The sequence below is a fragment of the Meles meles genome, chromosome 2 (assembly GCF_922984935.1).
Source record: "Meles meles chromosome 2, mMelMel3.1 paternal haplotype, whole genome shotgun sequence".
NCBI classification, from domain to species: domain Eukaryota; kingdom Metazoa; phylum Chordata; class Mammalia; order Carnivora; family Mustelidae; genus Meles; species Meles meles.
In genome coordinates, this window is record NC_060067.1 from 117,495,924 (window position 1) to 117,523,238 (window position 27,315).

General features: G+C 36.0%; 1 pseudogene; it reads right to left on the reverse strand.

Annotated features, from left to right (window-relative positions):
* Positions 1–22,978: 22,978 nt before the first annotated feature.
* On the reverse strand, positions 22,979–24,067 carry LOC123936885 (annotated as a pseudogene).
* Positions 24,068–27,315: the final 3,248 nt, after the last annotated feature.

Below are 27,315 nucleotides of genomic sequence, written 5' to 3' on the forward strand. Positions count from 1 at the left end.
AGCAAAGGAAACAGTTAACAAAACCAAAAGACAACTGACAGAATGGGAGAAGATATTTGCAAACGACACATCAGATAAAGGTCTAGTATCCAAAATCTATAAGGAACTTAGCAAACTCAACACCCAAGGAACAAACAATCCAATCAAGAAATGGGCAGAGGACATGAGCAGACCTTTCTGCAAAGAAGACATCCAGAGGGCCAACAAACACATGAAAAAGTGCTCCACATCACTCGGCATCAGGGAAATACAAATCAAAACCACAATGAGATATCACCTCACACCAGTCAGAATGGCTAAAATTAACAAGTCAGGAAATGACAGATGCTGGCAAGGATGTGGAGAAAGGGGAACCCTCCTCCACTGTTGGTGGGAATGCAAGCTGGTGCAAACACTGTGGAAAACAGCATGGAGGTTCCTCAAAATGTTGAAAATAGAACTACCCTATGACCCAGCAATTGCACTACTGGGTATTTACCCTAAAGATACAAACATAATGATCCGAAGGGGCACGTGTACCCGAATGTTTATAGCAGCAATGTCTACAATAGCCAAACTATGGAAAGAACCTAGATGTCCATCAACAGATGAATGGATAAAGAAGATGTGGTATATATACACAATGGAATACTATGCAGCCATCAAAAGAAATGAAATCTTGCCATTTGTGTCGACGTGGATGGAACTAGAGCATATCATGCTTAGTGAAATAAGTCAATCGGAGAAACACAACTATCATATGATCTCCCTGATATGAGGACATGGAGAAGCAATATGGGGGGGTAGGGGGATAGGAGAAGAATAAATGAAACAAGATGGGATTGGGAGGGAGACAAACCATAAATGACTCTTAATCTCACAAAACAAACTGGAGGTTGCTGGGGGGAGGTTGGATTGGGAGAGGGGGAGGGGGCTATGGACATTGGGGAGGGTATGTGCTATCGTGAGTGCTGTGAAGTGTGTAAACCTGGCGATTCACAGACCTGCACCCCTGGAGATAAAAATACATTATATGTTTATTAAAAAAAAAAAAATTTGGAAGGGGAGGCAAACCATAAAAAAAAAAAAATCATCTTAGTCTGCCACAATGTAAACAAATGCTACTTTTTCTATTATCATAACAAGGTATAAATATATTCCATATTTTTTGTAAGAAAATCTACCTTTTCTGTTTTTAAATTAATAAGGCTTCTGTACCACTTGCTTCTATGCCATTAAAAATATGAACTATAGAGATACAGATGTAGTGAAAAGAAGAGCCATCTGTACCCCAATGTTTATAGCAGCAATGGCCATGGTCGCCAAACTGTGGAAAGAACCAAGATGCCCTTCAACGGATGAATGGATAAAGAAGATGTGGTCCTTATACACGATGGAGTATTATGCCTCCATCAGAAAGGATGAATACCCAACTTTTGTAGCAACATGGACGGGACTGGAAGAGATTATGCTGAGTGAAATAAGTCAAGCAGAGAGAGTCAAGTATCATATGGTCTCACTTATTTGTGGAGCATAACAAAGAACAAGGAGGACATGGGGAGATGGAGAGGAGAAGGGAGTTGAGAGAAATTGGAAGGGGATATGAACCATGAGAGACTATGGACTCTGAAGAACAACCTGAGGGTTTTGAAGGGGCGGGGGGGGGTGGGAGATTGGGGAACCAGGTGATAGGGAGGGCACGTATTGCATGGAGCACTGGGTGTGGTGCAAAAACAATGAATACTGTTACGCTGAAAATAAATAAATAAATTTTTAAAAAATACTGAAGGAAAAAAAATATGAACTATCTCTAAATAATGTACATACTTCACGTATGAATCCCACCCCAATAACTTTATATTAGTTAAATGTATTTGAGCAGTTATTGAAAGGTGAAACCGATTTGATTTTTACAGTACAATCAATTTTTATGGGGAAAAAAAAGTCCATGTGTTGAATGTGGAAATATCTATAATGGCCATGAAATAATAATCATGAATTAAAAATTATTTTGTCTTCAATTTCCCAATTTGAAGCAATTAAAAATAATTAAAGTCTGATATTAAATTCTGGTATTAATTAAATATCTGGAATAGATGGTCCTTTGAAGGCCAAAAGTTTTTCTGGTATTGCAATATTTTGAAAAAAGTCTACTTTCCACGAAGACATTATTTCAAGACATGTTACATCTATGCTTTTATCAACAGGGCTACATGTCAATTATTGGCTCAGGGAAAAAAAATCAAAGTATACCCTTTTTCCATGTATATACCCTAAAATGTAGAAGTAATATGTAAGAAATAAATTTCCATACAACAGGTAATGTGAAATATCAAATATCAAAAAATTATAAAATATATTTTCTTCATATCAAAAAAGTTTTCAACATATACCATTAATATTTTAATAAGAATTTTTTAGATCAAATGGAAAATGCAATTTTTAATAATTGCAGTTAAGTGAATTGGGATATACACAAAGTGATCTAAAAAATGAGTTCATAAGTTGAAATTAAAAAAAAAAAACTTGTTTTGAATTCTATTTTGTCATAAATCCTATTCCCTTACCATACTGGGAATCTTCATTTCATTATTTAAAAAATGTGTTATGTGTATTCTTGATTGGATTGTTTGTTCTTTGGGTGTTGAGTTTGCTAAGTTCCTTATAGATTTTGGATACTAGCCCTTTATCTGATATGTCGTTTGCAAATATCTTCTCCCATTCTGTCAGTTGTCTTTTGGTTTTGTTAACTGTTTCCTTTGCTGTGCAAAAGCTTTTGATCTTGATGAAATCCCAATAGTTCATTTTTGCCCTTGCTTCCCTTGCCTTTGCCGTTGTTCCTAGGAAGATGTTGCTGCGGCTGAGGTCGAAGAGGTTGCTGCCTGCATTCTCCTCAAGGATTTTGATGGATTCCTTTCTCACATTGAGATCCTTCATCCATTTGGAGTCTATTTTCGTGTGTGGTGTAAGGAAGTGGTCCAATTTCATTTTTCTGCATGTGGCTGTCCAATTTTCCCAGCACCATTTATTGAAGAGGCTGTCTTTTTTCCATTGGACATTCTTTCCTGCTTTGTCAAAGATTAGTTGACCATAGAGTTGAGGGTCTATTTCTGGGCTCTAAATAAAATCCTTATTAGTCATTATTTTTATATTTATATACAATGGTCCTCAATTTTTTTCTGAAATTATTTTCATCATAGCAATTCTGATTTTTAACTTCATCATTTTCATTAGAAGATAAAGATACAGGCAAAATATGCAGAGGTGAAAATAATCAGATATATTTAAGAGCCAAGGATTTCTATCTAAATCAGAGAGATGTGGGCACATGGGTGGCTCAGTTGGTTAAGCGTCTACCTTCTGCTCAGGTCATGATCTCAGGGTCCTGGGAAGGAGTCACGCATCAGGCTTCCCTACTCTGCAGGGAGTCTGCTTCTCCCTCTTCTTCTCCCTCTGCCCCTCCTCTACTCATTTTCTCACTCCCAAATAAAGAAATAAAATATTTTAAAAATATAAATAAACCAGAAAGATGTGCTTCTGTGTATTACTAACTGTCTTCTATTTTTTTTTTAAGATTTTACTTATTTATTTGACAGAGATCACAAGTAGACAGAGAGGAAGGCAGGGGGCAGGGAAGCAGGTTTCCTGCTGAGCAGAGAACCCAATGTGGAGCTCATCCCAGGATCCTGAAACCATGACCTGAGCTAAAGGCAGAGGCTTAACCCACTGAGTCACCCAGGTGGCCGACTAACTGTCCTCTTTAAGCATAGTATGTTATTGAGAAGAAATATTTGACAACATAGGCAGCTTGCAAACATTGGGTAATAATTTCATTTCTGTTTATAAGACAAAATTGCAGTTGTTTGTAGGGCAAGAATACAAATGGTGGAGATAAATGCCAGAAGCATACTCAATCTTTGGCTCCCACTTCTTCTGTTTCCTTTTTCTTAACAGACCCATATTTTTGTCATAGTATAAAAACAATGAAGTTTCTCTCTTATAATTCTATTATCTTCATACCACAAAAGAATGGTGACATATAGTACCTGAATGTCAAACATTTATTCATAGCATAAATCTGTCATGATTCTGGAACAAAGTATTTTTCCCGACATTTAAGAGTCTTCTTGGAGCTTGCCAAATCCTCCCTTCGTCCTCTACCAGAGCTCTATAATAATGTATTTGTGAAAATGATATTTAAGAAATGACAGCAAGGTTGATAAATAGTACTGGGTTATTGTCATTTCTTATTCATTTTATCCTGTCCCATACCAAAGAAATGTAATGGGAAATAGTTTTTCATCCATGTATCAGGAAATGAACCCAAGTCTACATTGACTTTTAGCAAAGATATTAGGTATAGGGATCTTGGATCCTTTTGAGATGCTAAGCCTATGAGCGGAATTATAAGTCAGAGTGTTGTAAGATTGATTTTGTAAGATCAGTAGGTCCTAAAATTATTGAAGAAGTCCAATTATATTTAAATGATAATGCTACTATTTTAATTCAAATAGCCAGGAGTAGGGGCACCTGGGTCACTCAGTCAGTTAAGCATCTGCCTTCAGCTCAGGTCATGATTCCAGGCTCCTGGGATAGAGCCTCATGCTTCTCCCTCTTCCTCTGTCCCTCCCCCTGCTCATGCTCTCTCTTTCTCTCTCTCACTATCTCTTGTTCAGATAAATAAATAAATTCTTTAAAGAAAACAACAAATAGTCATAAGTATATATTTAGACTTGATTAAGTAAACCAGTGGTTCACAAAAGAGTCACCTAAGCTTCTGTTAAAATATAGATAGCTGGACCCCACCTCCAGAATTTCTTCTGTTCTTCTAGGATGGGATCCAAATTTTCATTTCTAATAATTTTCTAGCAATCCTAATGCTTTTGTTTTGGGGACCACACTTGGGAGATTCACTGAACTGAATCACTGACAGGTGAATCCATTGGATGCTAAGAATTACTTGTTTTCTATTTTCAACATTTTGAGGAACCTCCATGCTGTTTTCCAGAGTGGTTGGACCAGCTTGCATTCCCACCAACAGTGGAGGAGGGTTCCCCTTTCTCCACATCCTCTCCAGCATCTGTCATTTCCTGACTTGTTAATTTTAGCCATTCTGACTGGTGTGAGGTGATATCTCATTGTGGTTTTGATTTGTATTTCCCTGATGCCGAGTGATGTGGAGCACTTTTTCATGTGTCTGTTGGCCATCTGGATGTCTTCTTTGCAGAAATGTCTGTTCATGTCCTCTGCCCATTTCTTGATTGGATTGTTTGTTCTTTGGGTGTTGAGTTTGCTAAGTTCCTTATAGATTTTGGATACTAGCCCTTTATCTGATATGTCGTTTGCAAATATCTTCTCCCATTCTGTCAGCTGTCTTTTGGTTTTGTTAACTGTTTCCTTTGCTGTGCAAAAGCTTTTGATCTTGATGAAATCCCAATAGTTCATTTTTGCCCTTGCTTCCCTTGCCTTTGCCGTTGTTCCTAGGAAGATGTTGCTGCAGCTGAGGTCGAAGAGGTTGCTGCCTGCATTCTCCTCAAGGATTTTGATGGATTCCTTTCTCACATTGAGGTCCTTCATCCATTTGGAGTCTATTTTCATGTGTGGTGTAAGGAAGTGGTCCAATTTCATTTTTCTGCATGTGGCTGTCCAATTTTCCCAGCACCATTTATTGAAGAGGCTGTCTTTTTTCCATTGGACATTCTTTCCTGCTTTGTCGAAGATTAGTTGGCCATAGAGTTGAGGGTCGATTTCTGGGCTCTCTATTCTGTTCCACTGATCTATGTGTCTGTTTTTGTGCCAGTACCATGCTGTCTTGATGATGACAGCTTTGTAATAGAGCTTGAAGTCCGGAATTGTGATGCCACCAACTTTGGCTTTGTTCTTCAATATTCCTTTGGCTATTCGAGGTCTTTTCTGGTTCCATATAAATTTTAGGATTATTTGTTCCATTTCTTTGAAAAAAATGGATGGTATTTTGATAGGGATTGCATTAAATGTGTAGATTGCTTTAGGTAGCATAGACATTTTCACAATATTTATTCTTCCAATCCAGGAGCATGGAACATTTTTCCATTTTTTTGTGTCTTCCTCAATTTCTTTCATGAGTACTTTATAATTTTCTGTGTATAGATTCTTAGTCTCTTTGGTTAGGTTTATTCCTAGGTATCTTATAGTTATGGGTACAATTGTGAATGGGATTGACTCCTTAATTTCTCTTTCTTCAGTCTTGTTGTTGGTATGACCCAGCAATTGCACTACTGGGTATTTACCCTAAAGATACAAACATAGTGATCCGAAGGGGCACGTGTACCCGAATGTTTATAGCAGCAATGTCTACAATAGCCAGACTATGGAAAGAACCTAGATGTCCATCAACAGATGAATGGATAAAGAAGATGTGGTATATATACACAATGGAATACTATGCAGCCATCAAAAGAAATGAAATCTTGCCATTTGCGACGACGTGGATGGAACTAGAGCATATCATGCTTAGTGAAATAAGTCAATCGGAGAAAGACAACTGTCATATGATCTTCCTGATATGAGGACATGGAGAAGCAACATGGGGGGGTAGGGGGATAGGAGAAGAATAAATGAAACAAGATGGGATTGGGAGGGAGACAAACCATAAATGACTCTTAATCTCACAAAACAAACTGGGGGTTGCTGGGGGGAGGTGGGATTGGGAGAGGGGGAGCGGGCTATGGACATTGGGGAGGGGAGGCGAACCATAAGAGACTATGGACTCTGAAAAACAACCTGAGGGTTTTGAAGGGTCAGGGGTGGGAGGTTGGGGGAACAGGTGGTGGGTAATGGGGAGGGCACGTTTTGCATGGAGCACTGGGTGTTGTGCAAAAAGAATGAATACTGTTACGCTGAAAAAATAAATAAAATGGAAAAAAAAAATAAAAAAAATAAAAAATAAATAATAAAAAAAAAGAATTACTTCTTTTCAAATAAAAGACTTAATAAACAAATTTTTTGTAATATAGGAAAATATTTAGTCAGATATTGTCTATAATTTTCAGCCAATGTTTACTTAAGACATGAAAATGTAAGGATAAGTATGAAATTTTAAATTTGTTTTGTTGCTTTCATTCTTCAAATATTGCACAGAATTCAAGATTGATTCATTGACTCATTGATTTTGTTTAGGAAAGACATATTCACTGACCCTAAGTATTGCCAGCCATTTTTCTATGCAGCAGTGACTGAGGCTGGAAATGAGCAATGATTTTAACAAGGTTAACCAAGGAAGCCCTTCAAGGGGTTAACCTGGAATATGCAAAGAATTAAGCTATGAAAAGATCTAAGAATAGAGTGAGCAGCAGTTCAAGTTCTGAAGTGAGAACAAGTTTGACTAAGCTGAATACAGGTTTTCAGTTTGTCAAGAAATGGTATATAAAGTGCTATTTGACTAAAGATTAAAACTGGACTAGAGGTTTCAAAGAAAAATAAATTAAGAGTAGCTAGGAGAATTTCTGAATTTACTGATGTAAACATTTTCACAGAATAGGAAGACTAAGACTGAACAGTAGTTACCAAACAAGTATGCTGAAGTTAAAATCATCAGCACTGTGGTGAAGATTCCCAAGACAGCAACTGGCTGCTTAGGCAGGACTGTTTGGGAGCTCATGTTATGCTGCCAACCAATCCAGAAAGTTGAAGTCGGTCTATTCACTTATAACTGTGGACATTTTTTTTTTCTGGAACTGGAACCTAGAATGAAAATATATATATATATATATTTATATATATAAATTCTATATATATATTTCATTCTATATATATATTTATATATAGAATATATATATATAATTATATATATATATAATTCTATATATATATTTATATATAGAATTTCATGGAGAGCATATATATATATATATATGCTCTCCATGAAATTCTCATTGCTAAAGCATATGAGAAGCTGAATTTTGGAATAAAGTGCAGTTGACAAAAATGATATCTAAGTAAATTTAAAAAATAACATTTCATTCTAACTGACTTTAATGAATCCTAACAAATCCAGTCAAACCCACAAGAGAGAATGTATCTTTCTATTTCTAATAACGAGAGAGTTTGAGGGTCTCTCCACTTTACCTCAAGACAAGACACTGCTGGAAATTTTAATGTTGAGTTTTTTATTCTTTTGGCTGGTTTTTCCTTGCTTTTGTAAAAATCATCTGCACGCTCTGCCAGTATGTTCCTTTTTATCAGATGGGGTATCACCCAATTTACTATGCTGCAGATTTACATTTGCTAAGATAGTGACACTCCCCTTAGGACTCTACCTGTAACTTTTACGATATACTTTGAGGAATCCTCAAATTCTTTAGCTTCTCCTATATTTAGATTTTGGAATGTGGTTGCTTACAGAAACAGCTAAACTTATACATTTTTGTTTTATTTTTAGAATGTCCCTTACATTTCTTTAGGGAAATAGCTTACAATCTCTAGGTTATGGGTAGAATTGTGTCCCTTAAATTTCATGTTGCATTTTAATTTAGTCCATTCTTCAAAGGCCCTATCTCCAATACTATCACATTTTGAGATTTTGGGGTGACTAAGTTAAAATGAAATTATTAGGGTGGACTCTAGTCATATCTGGCTAGTGGCCTTATAAGAAGAGGAAATTTTAACACAAAAAAGGATACCAGGGATATGTACACAAAAAAGAAAGTCCATGTGAGTACACAGAGAAAGGATCGCAATCTGCAAGCCAGGTAGAGTGGCTTTGAAAGAAACTAAACTTGCTTAAGCCTTAATCTTGGATGTCTAACCTCCAGAACCATGGAAAAACAAATTTTTATTGTAAATCAACCATTCTGTGGCATTTTGTTATGGCAACCCTAGCAAACTAAAGCACCTCGTGATTTCTGATTATGAAAGCATTCAAATATTACATGTCACAATGGTTGGTACCATATTTGGAACATTACTAGTAGAGAGGGGAGTGGAGAAGAGATGCTTCAGTGCAGAAGAGGCAAGGAGGGGAGAGGAGGAAAGACTAATAAACTGATTTCCTTTTTATAGTAAAACAAATTAAATTAGGTATGATGGCAGTCTCTCTCTCTCTCTCTCTGTTACACACACACACATGCACATGCACATGTACATGCACACACACGTGCACACACACACTAAGAGAAAAGTGTTACCTCACGAAAATGTACTTCCAGTAGAACAATGATCTATGGATTGATTGAGTGCCTGCTTCTGAGTTCAATAATTGAAAAGACACTTGTAACATATTAATACTTATCTTGGAAGTAAGAAGTATCAGATTCTATAATTCAGTATTAGGAATGGAATTTTAAAACAGTGGTAATCTAGAGTGCAGTTTCCAACATGTCAAAAACATCTCCTGAATTTTTGTGATATTTAAAAAGATAAAGAAATATGACTGTATTCTGCCATTCATTAATCCCTTGGAATTAATGGCAGTGGTTTTGTGAGGTGCTCTAACATAAACATAAACATGAAACATTCTGTCACAGTACATAGAACAGAAAGAAAGACAAAAACAAAAACTGATGTCAATCTCAATGACATTGAGGTTTGTTATAATGGAGAAAGTCGCATTAGAAATCACTCAATGAGGGAGACAAACCATAAGTGACTCTTAATCTCACAAAACAAACTGAGGGTTGCTGGGGGGAGGGGCTTGGGAGAAGGGGGTGGGGTTATGGCCATTGGGGAGGGTATTTACTATAGTGTGCTGTGAAGTGTGTAAACCTGGTGATTCACAGACCTGTACCCCTGGGGATAAAAATACATTATATGTTTATAAAAAAATAAAAAAAAGAAATCACTCAATGAAATATTTTTGTTTTGCTGATGTAAATATTAACATTTAACAATATATCCTTACATTGCAGAATTGTTTTTAATTTCTTTTAATTTTTGTGGCACCTGGGTGGCTCAGTGGGTTAAGCCGCTGCCTTCGGCTCAGGTCATGATCTCAGGGTCCTGGGATCGAGTCCCGCATCTGGCTCTCCGCTCAGCAGCAAGCCTGCTTCCCTCTCTCTCTCTCTGCCTGCCTCTCTGTCTACTTGTGATCTCTCTCTGTCAAATAAAAAAATAAAATCATTAAATCGCCAGGTTTACACACTTCACAGCACCTACGATAGCACATACCCTCCCAATGTCCATAACGCCCTCCCCCTCTCCCAACCCCACCTCCCCCCAGCAACCCCCAGTTTGTTTTGTGAGATTAAGAGTCGTACCCCTGGGGATAAAAATACATTATATGTTTAAAAAAAAAAAATTGGAAGGGGAGGCGAACCATAAGAGACTATGGACTCTGAAAACAACCTGAGGGTTTTGAAGGGTCAGGGGTGGGAGGTTGGGGGAACAGGTGGTGGGTAATAGGGAGGGCACGTTTTGCATGGAGCACTGGGTGTTGTGCAAAAACAATGAATACTGTTACGCTGAAATAATAAATAAATTTAAAAAAAATAAAATAAAATCTTAAAAAAATTAAAAAAATAATTTCTTTTAATTTTTGTGCATGATAATAATTTATCCCTCTAATAACTACTGAAACTTTCTATTTGTGGTTGTGCTACTATATTAAAATTACCTGAATTTTCTTAATCACCAAAAAAAGGAGTCACAAACATATATTTCCAAAGTGTGTGTCAGCTAATACCAATAAAACAGAAAAAAACAGATTATGTATTTTATAAAGAATAAGTGAAAACCCCTAAAAACTAAATATATAGGATTTATTTATGTCTTTTCACATTTTTCTTAATTTATTACTTAAAAACAACTTCTAGAATTTGACTTAAGAAGATATCACCTGGTATAGGGAAGTATAGAACTATAAGCATGTCATGAATATGGTGAAGTCAAACATATGTCTTCAAAAATTACCCACAGGTTTATCATTTCAAACTTAGATTAAAAAAAGAAAAACAACAACTACAGCACCTATCCTTTCTTGCATATATCATATCACATACATAATTCATTGTTTCTGTTATCTGTTTTTTATATTATTAAAATAGAGCTAGAATTTAAGACTTTTGCATATGAATCCAAAGGAAAATCTTTTTAGAGTTTTTTTCAACTCTTTTAGTCACTGATCTTTACTGAGATAGTCCAAATTATTCAACTTTGTTCTTTTATAAAAATAATTGTCTATTGCCAGCATTACCTTATACCAGACCAGATAAAGACACAACAAACAAACAAACCAACAAAAGGACAGGCCAATATCTCTGATGAACACAGATGCAAAATGCTCAACAAAATACTAGCAGACCAAGTTCAACAACACATTTTAAAAAATCATCTGCAACAATAAAATGGGATTTATTCCTATGTTGTAAAAGTAGCTCAATATTCACAATTCAATTAATGGGATACATCACATCAATAAGAGAAAGGATATGAATCATATGATCATTTCAATAGATACAGGAAAAGCATTTGACAACATTCATTCATGATAAAAACCCTCAACAAAGTAGATTTAGAAGGAACACAAAAGTCATCCATGAAAAATCCACACCTAATATCATCATTAATGACAGCTTCCCCTATGGTAAGGAAAAAGATAAAGATGTCCACTCTCCCCACTTTCATTCAACATAGTACTGGAAGTTCTAGCCACAGCAATCAGACATCCAAATCAGTAGGAAGATGTAACTCACTATTTGCAGATGACATGGTACTATATATAGAAAACCAGAAAGATGCCACAAAAGAACTGCTAGAACTGATAAATGAACTCACTAAAGTCCCAAGATACAAAATCAACATACAGAAATCAGTTGCATTTCTATATACCAATAATAAAGCAGCAGAAAGAGAAAGTAAGAAAGCAATCCCATTTACAATTACACCAAAAATAATAAAATACCTAAACATAAACCTAACCAAAGAAGTGAGAGAACTATACTCTGAAAACTAGAAAACACTGATGAACAAAACTGAAGATGACATAAGAAATGGAAAGATATTCCATGCTTATGGTTTGGAAGAACAAATATTGTTAAAATAGAATACTACCCAAAGCAATCTATACAATGAAAGCAATCCCTCAAAAAATACCAACAGCATTTTTCATAGAACTAGAACAAATAATCCTAAAATTTGTATGGAAACACAAAGACCCCCAAATAGTCAAAGCAACCTTGAAAAACAAAAACAAAGCTAGAGGCATCACAATTCCAGACTTCAAGTTATATTACAAAATTGTAGTAATCAAACAGTATGGTAATTGCACAAAAACAGACTCATAGAACAATGGAACAGAATAGAAAACCAAGAAATAAATCCACAATTATTCATTTAATCTTTAACAAAGTAAGAAAGAATATCCAATAGAAAAAAGACAATTTCTTCAACAAATGATATTGGGAAAACTAGACAGCTAGATGCAAAAGACTGAAACTGGGGGTGCTGGGTGACTCAGTGGGTTAAAGCCTCTGCCTTCAGCTCAGGTCATGATCCCAGGGTCCTGGGATCAAGCCCCACATTGGGCTCTCTGCTAAGCGGGGAGCCTGCTTCCCCTCTCTCTCTGCCTTCCTTTCTGCCTATTTGTGATCTCTGTCTGTCAAATAAATAAAAATCTTAAAAAAAAAAAGACTGAAATTGTTTTACTTCCTTAAAACATACACAAAAATAAATTAAAAATTGGGACGCCTGGGTGGCTCAGTTGGTTAAGCAGCTGCCTTCGGCTCAGGTCATGATCCCAGCGTCCTGGGATCGAGTCCCACATCGGGCTCCTTGCTCGGCGGGGAGCCTGCTTCTCCCTCTGACTCTGCCTGCCACTCTGTCTGCCTGTGATCCCTCTCTCCCTCTCTCTCTCTCTGACAAATAAAAAATAAAATCTAAAAAAAAATAAAATAAAATAAATTAAAAATTGATTGAAGAGCTAAATGTGAGGCCTGGAACCATTAAAATCCTATAAGAGAGCACACATAGTAACTTCTCTGAAATCGGCCATAGCAACTTTTCTTCTAGATAGGTCCCCTGAGGTAAGGGAAACAAAAGTAAAAACAAAACTATTGGGACTTCATCAAATTAAAAAGCTTCGCACAGTGAAGAAAAAAATCAAAATAAAACTAAAAAGGCAAATTATGGAATGGAAGACATTATTTGTAAGTGATATATCTGATAAAGGGTTAGTATCTAAAATATATAAAGAAGTTATAAAACTAAACACCCAAAAAACAAATCATCTGATCAAAAAAATGGGCAGAAGACATGAACAGGCATTTCTCTAAAGAAAACGTTCAGGTAGCCAAAAAACACATGATAAGACGCTCATCATCACTTAACATCAGGGAAAGGCAAATGAAAACTACAATGAGATATCATGTCACACCTGTCAGAATGGCTAAAATCAACAACATGAGAAACAGTAGGTGTTGGCAAGGATGTGGAGAAAAAGGAACTCTCATGCACCATTGGTGGTAATACAAACTGTGCAAACTGGTGAAGCCACTGTGGGAAAACAGTATGGAGGTTCCTCTAAAAGTTAAAAAGGAACTACCCTATGATGCAGCAATTCCATTATTGGGCATTTACCCAAAGAATACAAAACACTAATTCATAACAGAATTTTTTTAAATATTTTATTTATTTGACAGAGAAATCACAACTAGGCAGAGAGGCAGGCAGAGAGAGAGGAGGAAGCAGGCTCCCTGCAGAGCAGAGAGCCCGATGTGGGGCTCGATCCCAGGACCCTGGGATCATGACCTGAGCCGAAGGCAGAGGCTTTAACCCACTGAGCCACCCAGGTGCCCCCAAAACACTAATTCAAAGGGATACTTGCACTCCAATGTTTACAGCAGCATTATTGACAATAGCCAAATTATGGAAAGTGCCCAAGTTTCCATCAACAGATGAATGGATAAAGAATATGTGTATATATACACACCCTACATCTTCTTTAGATGTGTATGTTATTTATGGAATATTATGTAGCCTTAAACAATGAAATCTTGTCATTTGTAATGATATGGATGCAGCTACAGAGCATAATGCTATGCAAGATTTAAGTCAGTGAGAGAAAGACAAATCCCATCTGATTTGATTCATATGTGGAATTTAAGAAACAAAACAAATGAGCAAATGGGGAGGAAAAAAGAGAGAGGCAAACCAAGAAGCAAACTCTTAATTAAAGAACAAACGGATGGTGATCAGAGGAGAGGTGGGTGGAAGAATGAGTGAAATGGGATGAGAACAGATGATGAGGATAAAGGAGTGCACTTCTTATCTCATGATGAGCACCAGGTGATGTATGGAATTATTGGATCACCATATCATATACCTGAAACTAATATAAGATGAAACAGATAGGGAGGCAAACTATAAGAGACTTTTAACTACAGGAAACAAACTGAGGTTTGCTGGACAGGAGGTCAGAGGTAGGATGGGGTAATTGGGTGATGGGCATTAAGGGGGACATGTGATGTAATGAGCACTGGGCATTAAACACAACTGATGAATCACTAAATTCTACCTTGAAGTTAATAATATAGTATATGTTAATTGAATTGAATTTAAATAAAAAAGTTAAAAAAATAATATACAGGGTGTCTGGGTGGCTCAGTCAGTTAAGTGTCTGCCTTCAGCTCAGGTCATGATCCCAGGGTCCTGGGATTGAGCCCCACATCGGGCTCCCCGCTCAATGGATAGCCTGCTTCTCCCTCTTCCTCTGCTGCTCCCCTGCTTGTACTTGCTCTCTGTTAACTGAATAAATAAAATCTTTTTTTAAAAAAATAACTAATATAATACTGTATGCTAACTGGAATTAAAATAAAAATTTAAATTTAAAAAAGGGTCTATTTATACTTTCAAAATAATTTAATATAATGTCTAATTAAGTGGCACATTTTTCTGTATAAAGTACAATTGGATTACTTATATATTTAGGATTAAAAAAAACTAACTTCTTTCCCTAGTCTTATTGAGATAATCAACATATGGTATATAAGTTTCAGTATACTTGTTGATTTGATACATTTATATGTTGCAAAATGATTACTACCACAGCATTAGCTAACACTCCATTGCACATAGTTATCATTGCTTTTTTGTAGCAGTTAAGATTTGAGATCATTTAAGATCTACTACCTTAGCAACTTTCAAGGTATAATACAGCATCATTAACCATAATCATTAACTGTAATGTAATTAGAATTAGATCCTCAGAATTTATTCATCTTACAGATGAAAATCTGTACTCTTTGACCAACATCTTCCCATTTCTTTCACACCCTGTGCCTTGATAACCACTATCCTAGTGTTTGGTTCTGAGTTTGGCTTTTTTTTTTTTAAGTTTTATTTATTTATTTATTTGAGAGAGTGGGCAGGGGAAGTAGGAGAGAATTTCAATCAGACTCCCTGCCAAGGGCAGAGTCTGACACGGGGCTCGATCTCATAATCCATGAGATCATGACCTGAGCCAAAACCAAGAACCAGTCAGTCCCTCAACTGACTGAAACAGGGAGGTATCCTTGAGTTTGGCTTTTTTAGATTCCACATATAGATAATATTATATAGTATTTGTCTACTCTCTGACTTATTTCACTTAGCATAATGCCTTTAAGGTCCATCCATGCTGTCACATGGCTGGATCTCCTTCTTTCTCATATTTGATTGATACTCCACTTTCCATATATGCCACATCTTCCTTATCCATTCGTCTGTTGACAGACATGCAGATTGTTTCCATATTTTAGCTATTGTGAATAATGCTACAAAGAACATAAGAGTGCAGACATCTCTTTAAGATTCTGATTTCGTGGGGCGCCTGGGTGGCTCAGTGGTTTAAGCCTCTGCCTTCGGCTCAGGTCATGATCTCAGGGTCCTGGGATCGAGCCCCGTATCGGGCTCTCTGCTCAGTGGGGAGCCTGTTTCTCCCTCTCTCTCTGCCTGCCTCTCTGACTACTTGTGACTTCTCTCTCTCTGTCAAATAAATAAATAAAATATTAAAAAAAAAAGATTCTGATTTCGTTTCTTTGCATATATACATAAAAGGGAATTGCTGGATTATAGGGTGGCTCTATCTTTTAATTTTTAAAGCAATTCCATACTTTTTTCTACAGTTGCTCCATCAATTTATATTTCTATCAACAGTACACAAGGGTTCCCTTTTCTGCACATACTTGTCAACACTTATTATCTCTTGTCTTTATTATGATAACCATTCTAACAGCTATGGTTTAAGCATTTTCTTGATGATTAGTGATATAGAGCACTTTTTGTGGGCCATTTGTATGTCCTTCTTTGGAAAAATATTCAGTTCCTCTGCCAATTTTTTAATTGGGTCATTTGGGGATTTTTTGCAACTGATTTGTGTGAATTCTTTATATATTTTGGATATCAACCTTTTCAGATATATGACTTGCAAATATTTTCTCCCACTCTGTAATTTGCCTTTTCATTTTGTTGATGATACCCTTTGCAGTGCTCCCTTTGCTGTGTAGAAGCTGTTTAGTTGAATGTAGTCCCACTGTTTATTTTTGCTTTAAGTGTCAAATAAAAAAAATGCAAAGACTGATGTCAAGGAGCAAAACTGTTTTTTGACATACAAATGATTTCACTGGCAGAAACGATGGAATTACCCAATAGCTAAATAGAGTTGAATAGCTCTGAGTTTACAATCTGCTGGGATAATCTGTCAGTATATTTTATTTTATATAAGAAATTAGAATTGGTTATTTGAACAAGTTGGTTAAATGGAAACTGAATAAAGTATTAGTTCTAGAAGAAACTTAAGTTATGTCAAGTTTTGTGAAACAGTTTTTGGAAAGCATTTCTAGATTCCTTTTCATGATCATTCTTATCATACCAATAAATATTATTTGGGTGTTTCCCACCTAAGTAATTAAAATTACTGTTCTAATGATCAAGAAAACTGGAATGTCATTATAATTTTTCACCCATCTGAACTATTCTTCAATTTGTAAAATAAGGATATGAACACATTAATCTTCTAGCATAATAATATCTATTTATTTATCAACCTGAAAATTGGACACATACATACTATCTAGGGGCGCCTGGGTGGCTCAGTGGGTTAAAGCCTCTGCCTTCGGCTCAGGTCATGATCTCAGGGTCCTGGGATCGAGCCCCACATCGGGCTCTCTGCTCCGCGGGGAGCCTGCTTCCTCCTCTCTCTCTGCCTGCCTCTCTGCCTAGTTGTGATTTCTCTCTGTCAAATAAATAAAATATTTAAAAAAAATACTATCTAAATCACTATTGACTTGGGGTAAGTGCTTTTATTAATGATTATAGTTAATGATTGATAACATGATAACGTGAAAATTTTATGATTCTGTCTTTATATGTAATCAGCTATCTCAGGATGAAGATATGGAATAAAACTAGGTAAACAAGATAATAGATCCTTACTATTTATGGACTTTATTTATTTATTTTTCTATTCATAGATTTTATACTGAGTCTCATGCTAATACCAAAAATAATAGCCATGATTTTCTGAGTTCTGGCTATGTGCCAGGCATTGGGCTAGGCTCTTCAAATACTTTTATTTTAACTTTACAATGACCTTAAGAGGTATGTATCATGATCTTTATTTTATAAATATGGAAACCTAAAATTAAAAGTTCAAATGAACTGTCCAAGATCAAAGAGCTACTAATTTTAGGACGGGGATTTTAATCTAGCTCAGTTTGACTCCCCAAAACTCTGTTGTTTTCACTTTAACTTATTCCTTCTAAAACAACAGCATGACTAAAACATCCTAGTGCAACTAAGAGCAAACTTACAATCTCCAGCTAATGAGACCAGCACTTGGTTTCTGTGCTTCTGTGATTTCTATTGAAGAGGACTTAAAGAATAATACTGTATAAGAATATAGTGTTGACTGTGCAAGGTGCTAAGCTTCATAAGAAGTTTAAAGCACCAGATTTATTTTTCTTTTTGTATGCCCTACTCAGAAGCTTTCATAATAAAATTACTTTCCTAAAGCATATGGTCTTTTTATCTTTTCCACTAGTTAAAAATGTTTATGATGAAGTATAACTTTACTCACATTCCATATGTTTGCTCATCTCAAGGAGAAGCTCTACAGATTTTGTCTGGAGGTGGTTGAAGCAAAGAATTATGTTTCCCCTAATACCATATAATCTAGGCATTGGCAGAACATGGGATTATAAAATATGAAACAGAGAAATTTGGAGTTGATAGTAAGCACAACTTAACTGGGGATAGCAAAGATCACTGACTGTCATTGAAGGAAATAAAATTTCAGAAAAGACATCCATCAGTAATTTACCCATCTACCTATCTTATTTATAGATTTATTTAACTATTAGTTTAACTATTAGTTAAATAAACTATTAGTTTATTTAACTATTAGTTGATATAAATTGTTTTGATTATGGATAAAGAGGACAGAATAGTTTCCGAGGGAAATAACGTACAGGTGAAGTATCCATCTATGATTTTTTTCAGTTTCCTCTTCTAGTTAAGGCACATGATGGGGGTATGACCTGCTTCTATGATACTGCTAAGGAAAATAGTGGTCAATAAAATCTCTTAATATTCTATCAGCTAGACCTGTCTCTATCTTCAGGTTATGCAAGTGACTTCAAAAAGCTATAGCAGGGACAGTCAGGTAGATTGTGCCCATGAGAGTGTCTTGGTACTGGTAACAAATGTAATGATACCAAGATGTCTGTAGTCATGATAGCAAAGATCTTCATTCAAACACAAAATCTGTCATTTTTTAATTATGAAAAACCATTTTTAATTAAAATACTATAGATTGGATTATATTATTGGAAGTTTTACTTGCCAAAAAAGGCTTGTATACTTCTATTTAGTCCAAAAAAACAAAAATCAGGGGGTTACTACTGATGGATCTGGGTAGAAAAAATCTTTACCCAAAGAGCACCACAGACTCAAGTGAGAACGTTTAGATTCTTGAGTTCCCTTTGTTCATGTTAATATCAATCCCAGCCAAGACTTTTTAGTGGCAGTTATAATTATTTTACAACTGCCTTGGAAAGCTTGTCATATTGTAGCACTTACAGAGATGTTATCATAATAGCTGTCTCAAGAAAGCTTCAGCGAAGCCTTAAAATTAAAGCTCACCAGTTGGCAAAGTCACAAATTGATAAAGTACAAGTGAATTGGAAATTCACCAGGTAAACAAAATCTCCAATTCATTTAAAAACAATGAAAATAGGTCACTGATTTCATACGTGCCAATCACACCAGAATTCTAAAATAAATCCAAGTAACTTCTTACTAAGGACTTAAATAAAATCTTTAAAGAATTTTAAGGAAACATGACAAAAATACATAGTTGTGCCAGACACACACAAACAAATGATAATATGAATATGCACACAGTCTTCTTAATGCCTACACAAGCCTCCCAAATCAGTTGAAAGGGAAAAGAATCTCACCATCAAGTACTGCCAGTTCTGGTGAGAGAATTGTTTACTGCATGCTGCAAAACAAGCAGACCGTGGCCCAGGGGAGCGAGTCATCATAGCTCTTTTAATGGCCTATCCATATTACTTCATGACAACTATGAGCCCAGCACCTCCAGATCTGTGTGATGTGGCTGGGTGACCGTGAATCTGCATGATCTCATCTCCTAGGTGTAGGTCTGGCTGTCTCAGCTGGCCATACACAGAGTTCTGCAACTTATCTGGGTACATGACACTGGTGGTAATGATGTCAGGTAAGTTTTGCCACAATGTAGGCATTTCTCCTAATGGTGTTATGATCTTCCAAATTCAGTGATGAGGCTACAGCGTTTCCTTGTGATGCTTTGCATCTTACATTTATCGCTAATACCTTATCCACTCATCATCTTGCCATGTGATTTTAGGAAGGTGCACGGAGCAGTGTTCCCAATTTATGGTAGGAGAAAAAGAGCTTTGCCTTTCGTCGCTTGAAAAATTTTGGCCCAATTAGCAGCATGATTTGGATCTTAAGCAAATAATGTTGAACTGAACAAACTAGCAAAATAGTATTTTCACCCATGGCACTGGAGAAGTCATTTAAGCAATATTTATAAAAGTAGATTATTTGTATCCACAGATTGAACAGATGCACTTTCAGCCTGAAAGTCTATGAGTTAATTTATAATTTTTCTGAAACTCAAATTTGAATCATATACATTAGAATGTGCAAGAGTGAGTTTCTTAGCTGATGAATAAGCAAAACAAATATTCACCTCTCAGTACTACTTATTCTTTGTCTATGCACATATATTTTTATAGGGGTAAGGAAAATCATATGTTCTAATTTGAAAATGGAAATTCATAGAGGTCCTATGAACATCTCTTGCAAGAATCAAAGATCTACTGACAGATTGCAAATATCAAGAACCCATAGCAAATATATTTTAATAATCATTCTCTCTTCCGGGATTATATTCAACCTAAGCTTCTTTCTTACACAGCCCTTCTGGTAACCATTACCAATCTGTCAGAACAGGCATGAGAGATAAAAATCTGTTTGCCATCCCTAGTATACTATATATAAAGAGGCACTGGCAAGGTCTCCTTTATTTTGATATTTCCCTTTCCATTTTAGTCCTTTGCAATCAAAATGTTATTAATAAAATGAAAAACGTTAATTGCATTAGAAGAGAGATGGAATATTTAGAAAAAGGAGCAACGGAATTATTCCCAACTGCAAATGATTTAATACCTTCAATATTAGCATATTAGCCTTTAAAACCATCTTAAAAACCTTTAATGTGAAAAAAGGTGCTGAATGGCTATAATTTATGCAATACCTTATGGACATAAGTATCCATTATTTCACTTCAAATTTAACATTCAATTTAACACATTCTTCCTTTCTAAACTTCTTCCAGAATTGCACCCTCAGAAAAGCACCTGGCAGTCACTATTGACTCTCTTCCAAATTATACAAAATTAACTGTATTACCCTTTTTAATGTGATTTGTGGATTTTTATATTTGATATCATAGATTTAATGTAGGCTGGTTATGGCTAAATTCAATCTATTTAAGTGAAATCATAGTGATTTAAGTATTTATACACAGAGTGTGTTGGGTATTTGATTTAGGTCAACTTAGGTAAGTTCTCTTGGCCTTCACTTATAGTGCCATGGGTCTTCTTGACTCTAACTTTTTAACTTCAACATTTGAGTTGATGTAAAAGACAAGAAAAAAAAAATAACTGCCAATTTCAAGAAAAGAAATAGAATGAACACATACCCATTGACAATTAAGTCTCTAAAAGACGACTTAAGCTAAACCAGAAGTCTTTCTTTTTTTTTTTTTTTTAAGATTTTATTTATTTATTTGACAGAGAGAGATCACAAGCAGAGAGGCAGGCAGAGAGAGAGGGAGGGCAGCAGGCTCCCTGCCGAGCAGAGAGCCCGATGCGGGACTCGATCCCAGGACCCTGAGATTATGACCTGAGCCGAAGGCAGCGGCTTAACCCACTGAGCCACCCAGGCACCCGTCAGAAATCTTTCTTAAAGAACTTTCTTAAAGTTCTTAAAGACTTAAAGAAGTCTTAAAGATTTCTTAAAGAAGTCTTTCTTAAAGAAAGACTACACTTTCTTAAAGTGTAGTCTATTTTTCTGAGTCATAACTTTTTTTTTAAGATTTTATTTATTTGACAGGCAGAGATCACAAATAGGCAGAGATGCAGGCAGAGAGAGGGAGGGAGAAGCAGGCTCCCTGCTGAGCAGAGAGCCCAATATGGGGCTCGATCACCAGGACCCTGCAATCATGACCTGAACTGAAGGCAGAGGCTTTAAACCACTGAGCCACCCAGGCACCCCCTGAGTCATAACATTTTTAAAGGCATTCTCTATTGAAGAGATTTTTAAAAGTACTTCTTATCTTATTGTTATTTTATTTTATAGAGAGCCAGTTGGATTTTTCAGTTGAAATGTGATATTTATAATTAGGATTCCTATGATACAAAGTTTATCTTGCCTAAAGACATAAGTACCTTTTCAAAGATTTGAAATCTGTAATATACCAATTAGATAAACTTCCACTGAATGTTCCACATATAAATTAATTTTATACAACTTTTTCCTTTAGATGTTCTAATAAAATAATAAAGCATTTTGAACAGTGAACTTTAAGATTTGTAAGGCAAAATTTATGAGATTGTATAATTTATTTAGATAAAAGATTAAATTTTGCCTGATTCCCTTTAAGATAAAGGGAAATATTTATTATAGTATTGTAATCATTATCACTAAAACAAGAATCACTTGTTTACATTTTAAGATACACAGTCCTTCAATACAACTTTTTTGTGTGTTATGTTTCTAAAACATTATTACATCTCACTTTTTGTGTGCTATGTTTCTAAAACGTTATTACATCTCTGAAGTAAAATGATTTTTTCCCTTTTCAGTTATAGAATTAATTCCATCATTTAAAATAATGAGTTTTAGTAATTTTTAAAGTTAGCTCTAGTGATTAACATTAACTCTAAACAGAAATTTTAAATGTCATGAGAACATATTTATACGAACAAAATTAAAAAGAAATCATCCTCATTTCTTCAATTAGTAAGAAAATTTACTACTGTGATTTCTTCCTTTTCATCAAGTAAGCTAGTCCTATGGTCATAACCATTGTTTCACTATATTCATATTTTCCTTTATTTTATAGGTATGTTTGGAAAAAATAAAATGTAAAGTTTCAGAAAACGATTTCAATATTTCATATACACAGAAATATAATGGCTTGTGTTTCAATAAAATGCTATGAATAAAAAAGGATTTAAATTGATAAAGAAGAAACTAGGTCAGTTAAAATAATTCTCTTTCAATTACAGGGTTAAGAAATCTCATTTATTCAGGATTTTTATTACTTTAGAATTCATGACAATTAGGGCATTGACTAGATTGAAGTTGAAGTTATATTATCTTTGAAGGAAAATTTCACTCTTTAACACAGTCAACTTTCCCCTATATCTTTTTTTTTTTCACTTCTAACTTTCTATTGGCCTCCTTCTCCCCCAAAGAGTACCCTGTTTTTGCTCCCTCAAAGCCTCAAAACTTTTGTATTATTGGTCTTAGACATTTTGCCTTCCACAGTTCTGCAGGTGGTGGTCTTTTGGATGGTTTGAGTGGAGTTTCATTTGTCCAGGGTGTTACCAAGATTGAAGTCCTCTCTGTTTACCAACAGGCAGTGGTAGGTGGTGATCTCAGCCTCCAGCTTGACCCTGATGTTCATCAGGGCCTCCTATACCTGGGACTGGTACTGTCCTTCTGTGCAAATCTGGGACAGCTCCAACTCCAGGTGCAGCAGAATCTCCTTGAGCTGCTCCATTTGCAAAGCGTAGCAGGACTCCACCTCCCTCAGGTTGTTCTCCAAGCTAGCACTTAGATTTCTCATCAAGTCCTGGTGGTTGTCCAAGGACTAGGCCATACATTTCCACTCCCTGAGCATCATTTCAGCTGCTCCTATTTCAGTGCCCTACACAGTGACCACTGTGGTATTCTTCTCAGTCGTTTGAGATCAGTACTTGTCCAGCTCTCTGGATTCTCCCAAGCCAGCTGGTGGTACTGGGCCTGCCTGTCTGCCATGTTCTTTCTGAGATACTAAGATTTGGGGCATCCAACTCCATGGTCAACCAAGAGCTGACAATCTGTTTTTATAGACCTTTTAATTTCTCCTTGTGGTTCTTTATGAAAAGCAGCTCTTCCTTGAAAGTTTCAATCTCCATGTCCAGCTGTAGTTAAGTGACAATTGGTGTCATCAACAACCTTGTGAAGTCCACGGATGTCACTCTTCATAGACTGGTGCATGACCAACTCTGTCTTACATTTGACTCTGAAGTCATCAGCAGGAAGAAGGGCATTGCCAGGCTGCAGAATTATGAAGGCATTGTCCACAGAATTTGTAAAGATCTGAGTTCTCAACTCCTTGATAGTCTTGAAGTAATGTCCCCAGTCCCTCACCTGGGTTCCCTTCTTATCTAGGTGTTCCCAGATTTTGATCTGCAGTCTCTGTTAGCCTTCCAGCTCCTCACCTTCTCTATATAGGATGGCAGACAGTTATTCAGTTTTTACACAGTCCTCTTCTCACCTGGATGCACCCTATGCCCACCAGGCCCCTGACCATCTCCATGGATATGAACTAGGACTTCCAGCTGGCCTAAAGCTGGTGGAAAGGGACACCAAGATCTATAAGCCTGACTCCAAGTGCCTGCACAGATTCTGGCCATGCTGCTGAGAAGCTGGACCCAGTATCTGGGTAACTGCATGGAGCTTGGGGACTGAAGGTGAAGTGAGTGGTGAAGATCATACTGGTCCATGAAGAAGAGAAGATGCCAGAATTCAGGCTTGGGACACCTCCCCTATATCTTTTCATCCCTTGTTATGAGTATGCTTTTGTTTTAGTGAGCATCAGTAGAAACTGAAATTATAATTTATGATTAAACAAACTACATGGATGATGAAAAGCTTTTAATTTGTCCATAATTAATGCTTTCTCACAGTTAACTTCTCCTTTGGTTTACCCCATTGACTGTGGTTCTCAGGAGGGAAAAAAGGGATAGACTATTACTATTTATGAGAGATCAGCTACATGTGTACTCAGGATCTGTTCTTTATCATTTGTTCAATGATTAAGAGCTATTCTTAATCACTGAACATTCTTTCATGTTCAATGAAAAGAGCTATTCTTTTTGAAAGAAATTGTGCTAGGCTTAAAGGGGCCCAATAAACAAGGTAAAATCTCTGTTGTGTCTTTGTTTTCTCATCTGTAAAACTGGATTCAAGTGGCAGTCATCTCCTTGGGTTGTAGTAATTAATAATTCTAAGTAACACATTGAATAATTTTATCACATGAAAAGTGCTCAATAATATTACCTTATTCACATCATTCTCATAGGCTGTGAAGAAAATATTTTAATATTCCTGCAGTGTGCTGACTCTCTATACATTGCGTTGAACCTTGAGGTTTTGGGCTACGAGCAACATCTGGGAAATCAGTTTACAATGTATAGATAGTGAGGGAATTCAAGAGATATTTACATAACTTAGAAAGTATGTGTTTATATTACAAGAGACTGAGACTCTGGATTTTAGAGACATCTCTAGGTCATGTAAGCTGGAGATGATGGGGTTTGCTTGCCTACTGAAGAGATTTATATTTATATTCATATTTCAAAAGGTTGGAGAACCCATTACTCTTTTCTTCCTATCTGGAAGGAAGAGAAGTTTTTCTTTTTCCCCTCATTTTTTTTTGGATATGTACAGAAGGTAGCTTTCCTGAAGTATAGAGGCATCTAAAATCCATTTTCTTTCAATCCCTCACTTATCATGGTCTGTGAAGACACTCTCATGGAGATTTTACTAGTTGTCTTTCATTGTGTGCTACAGGAAAAAACGTCAGAGTGAAGGGTCACAACAACAGCTACTAATGACTGATATATTTCTAATCCAGAACATCTTAGGGGCACACTCAGGATAAAATTAGTAACATAGATTATTCCAAACCAACAGCCATCATTATCATTATCATCATGGCAGAGACTAGCTACAGTCTAGCTGCTAGTCTAGATGCAAAAATTGGTATCTTTTCTTCTTGGGCTTTGTTGTACATCAGTACAGTCAGATAACTAAGATATGGCCAACAGAATGTGGGCAGAAGTGAATGCCACCTCCAGGCCCATAAAACCTGCTCTAAAATTCCCTGAATATTTTCCCTTCTTTCATCTGCTGGATGGAAACAGAAAATCCAGAGGGATAGTCAAATCTTATTATGTTAATCAAGCCATTAGATGGAAAGAGCCTGGGATTCAGCAAAACTATGTAAAGGAGTCTTCCTCTAAACCCACCCTACCAATTCTTTATTCTCATTATTCTCTTTATTCTCATTATTCTTCGATATGTGTGAAATAAATCACTTCGTTGTGAGAAGCCTCTAAGATATGCATGTGGAAGGGGGGATGTTATAGATTTTAGCCTGTGCTAATAGAGAAATGGAGTCTTACTAATTATTTTAAAAGATTCATAGCTGTAGGTGTGGAGGAAAAAAAAAAAGGACCAGTGGAGCTCTTTGTATCCTTTCCTTTCCAAAGGAATCCAGATAATCAGCCATGACTCTAGACCAAGAGCAAAGGATAGACAAGAAGTAGATACTGTGTGAAGAGAGAGAAGGAGATAGGAAGAGAGGAAGAAAACTGTGCAGTTCACAAAATTCAATTGTGCAATATCTATCACTCCTAGCTCCTCTCTTTCTTGTCTCCTACGTGACTATTCACTATAATCTTTAAATTTTCCAATCTTTTTTTAAATGTTCACTCCAATTAAATAGTAGTTCAAAAACAATGCTGAATTTTTCAGATTATTGAATTTTCCAGTTCACTTTTCTTCAAGAGAGATAAGAGGGCACTGATAAAGTGTACTTTATGAATCAGGCACTTTATATGTGTGGTTATCTTATTTCATCCTCACAACATTACTTTAAGGTAAATATGTTCTAAAAGCATCACTTTTCTATCATTTTTTATAATGAAGATACTATTTAAAACCCTAAAAGGGCAAGAAAATGAAACTGTTGTCCATTGTTAAAATGACAAAATAGGGGCACCTGGGTGGCTCGGTGGGTTAAGCCTCTGCCTTCAGCTCAGGTCATGACCTCAGGATCCTGGGATCGAGCCCCACATCGGGCTCTCTGCTCAGCGGGGAGCCTGCTTCCTCCTCTCTGCCTGCCTCTCTGCTTGCTCGTGATCTCTCTCTGCCAAATAAGTAAATCTTTAAAAATAAATAAATAAAATGACAAAATAATCTGAGAAAGAAACTACCTAATTTTCTCATGAAATTATCAATTCCTCCCATGAGTTAGAGATCCAGGAAGATACAGGTTTAGGGGCAGGGAAAGAGTTAAATACCATCTAACAGACAAAATACATATAAATAGTAAGATCCTTGACTTCATAAATGAAGTGTATATTCAATCTAAGAATAAGAACACACTTTATATTGAATGGTCTACTTCTTAAATATTCTGACTTCTCCTTTAAACTCACAATGTTCATATTTTATTTCTTTAGACTAATTTAAAATAACAATAGAATGTATTATGTATTTATGTGTGCATATATATATATACGCACACACACATATATGTATATATATTCTCTCATTTTCAAATCTAAAAGAGAGATTTATTGATTATGTTCTCCTATAGAAGGTGCTGACCATGTTTTCTACTGCTTAGTCAAATGTTCCTGAGATTTAGTTTTGTATCCCTTGATGCTTACCCCATCCCTTGAGATTATGCAAGAAGGGCTATACATCTTCCCTTTAAATGTTCTGCATGCCACTGACTGGGATGAGTCACCTTGTCATTTCTATCCTTCTGGTCAA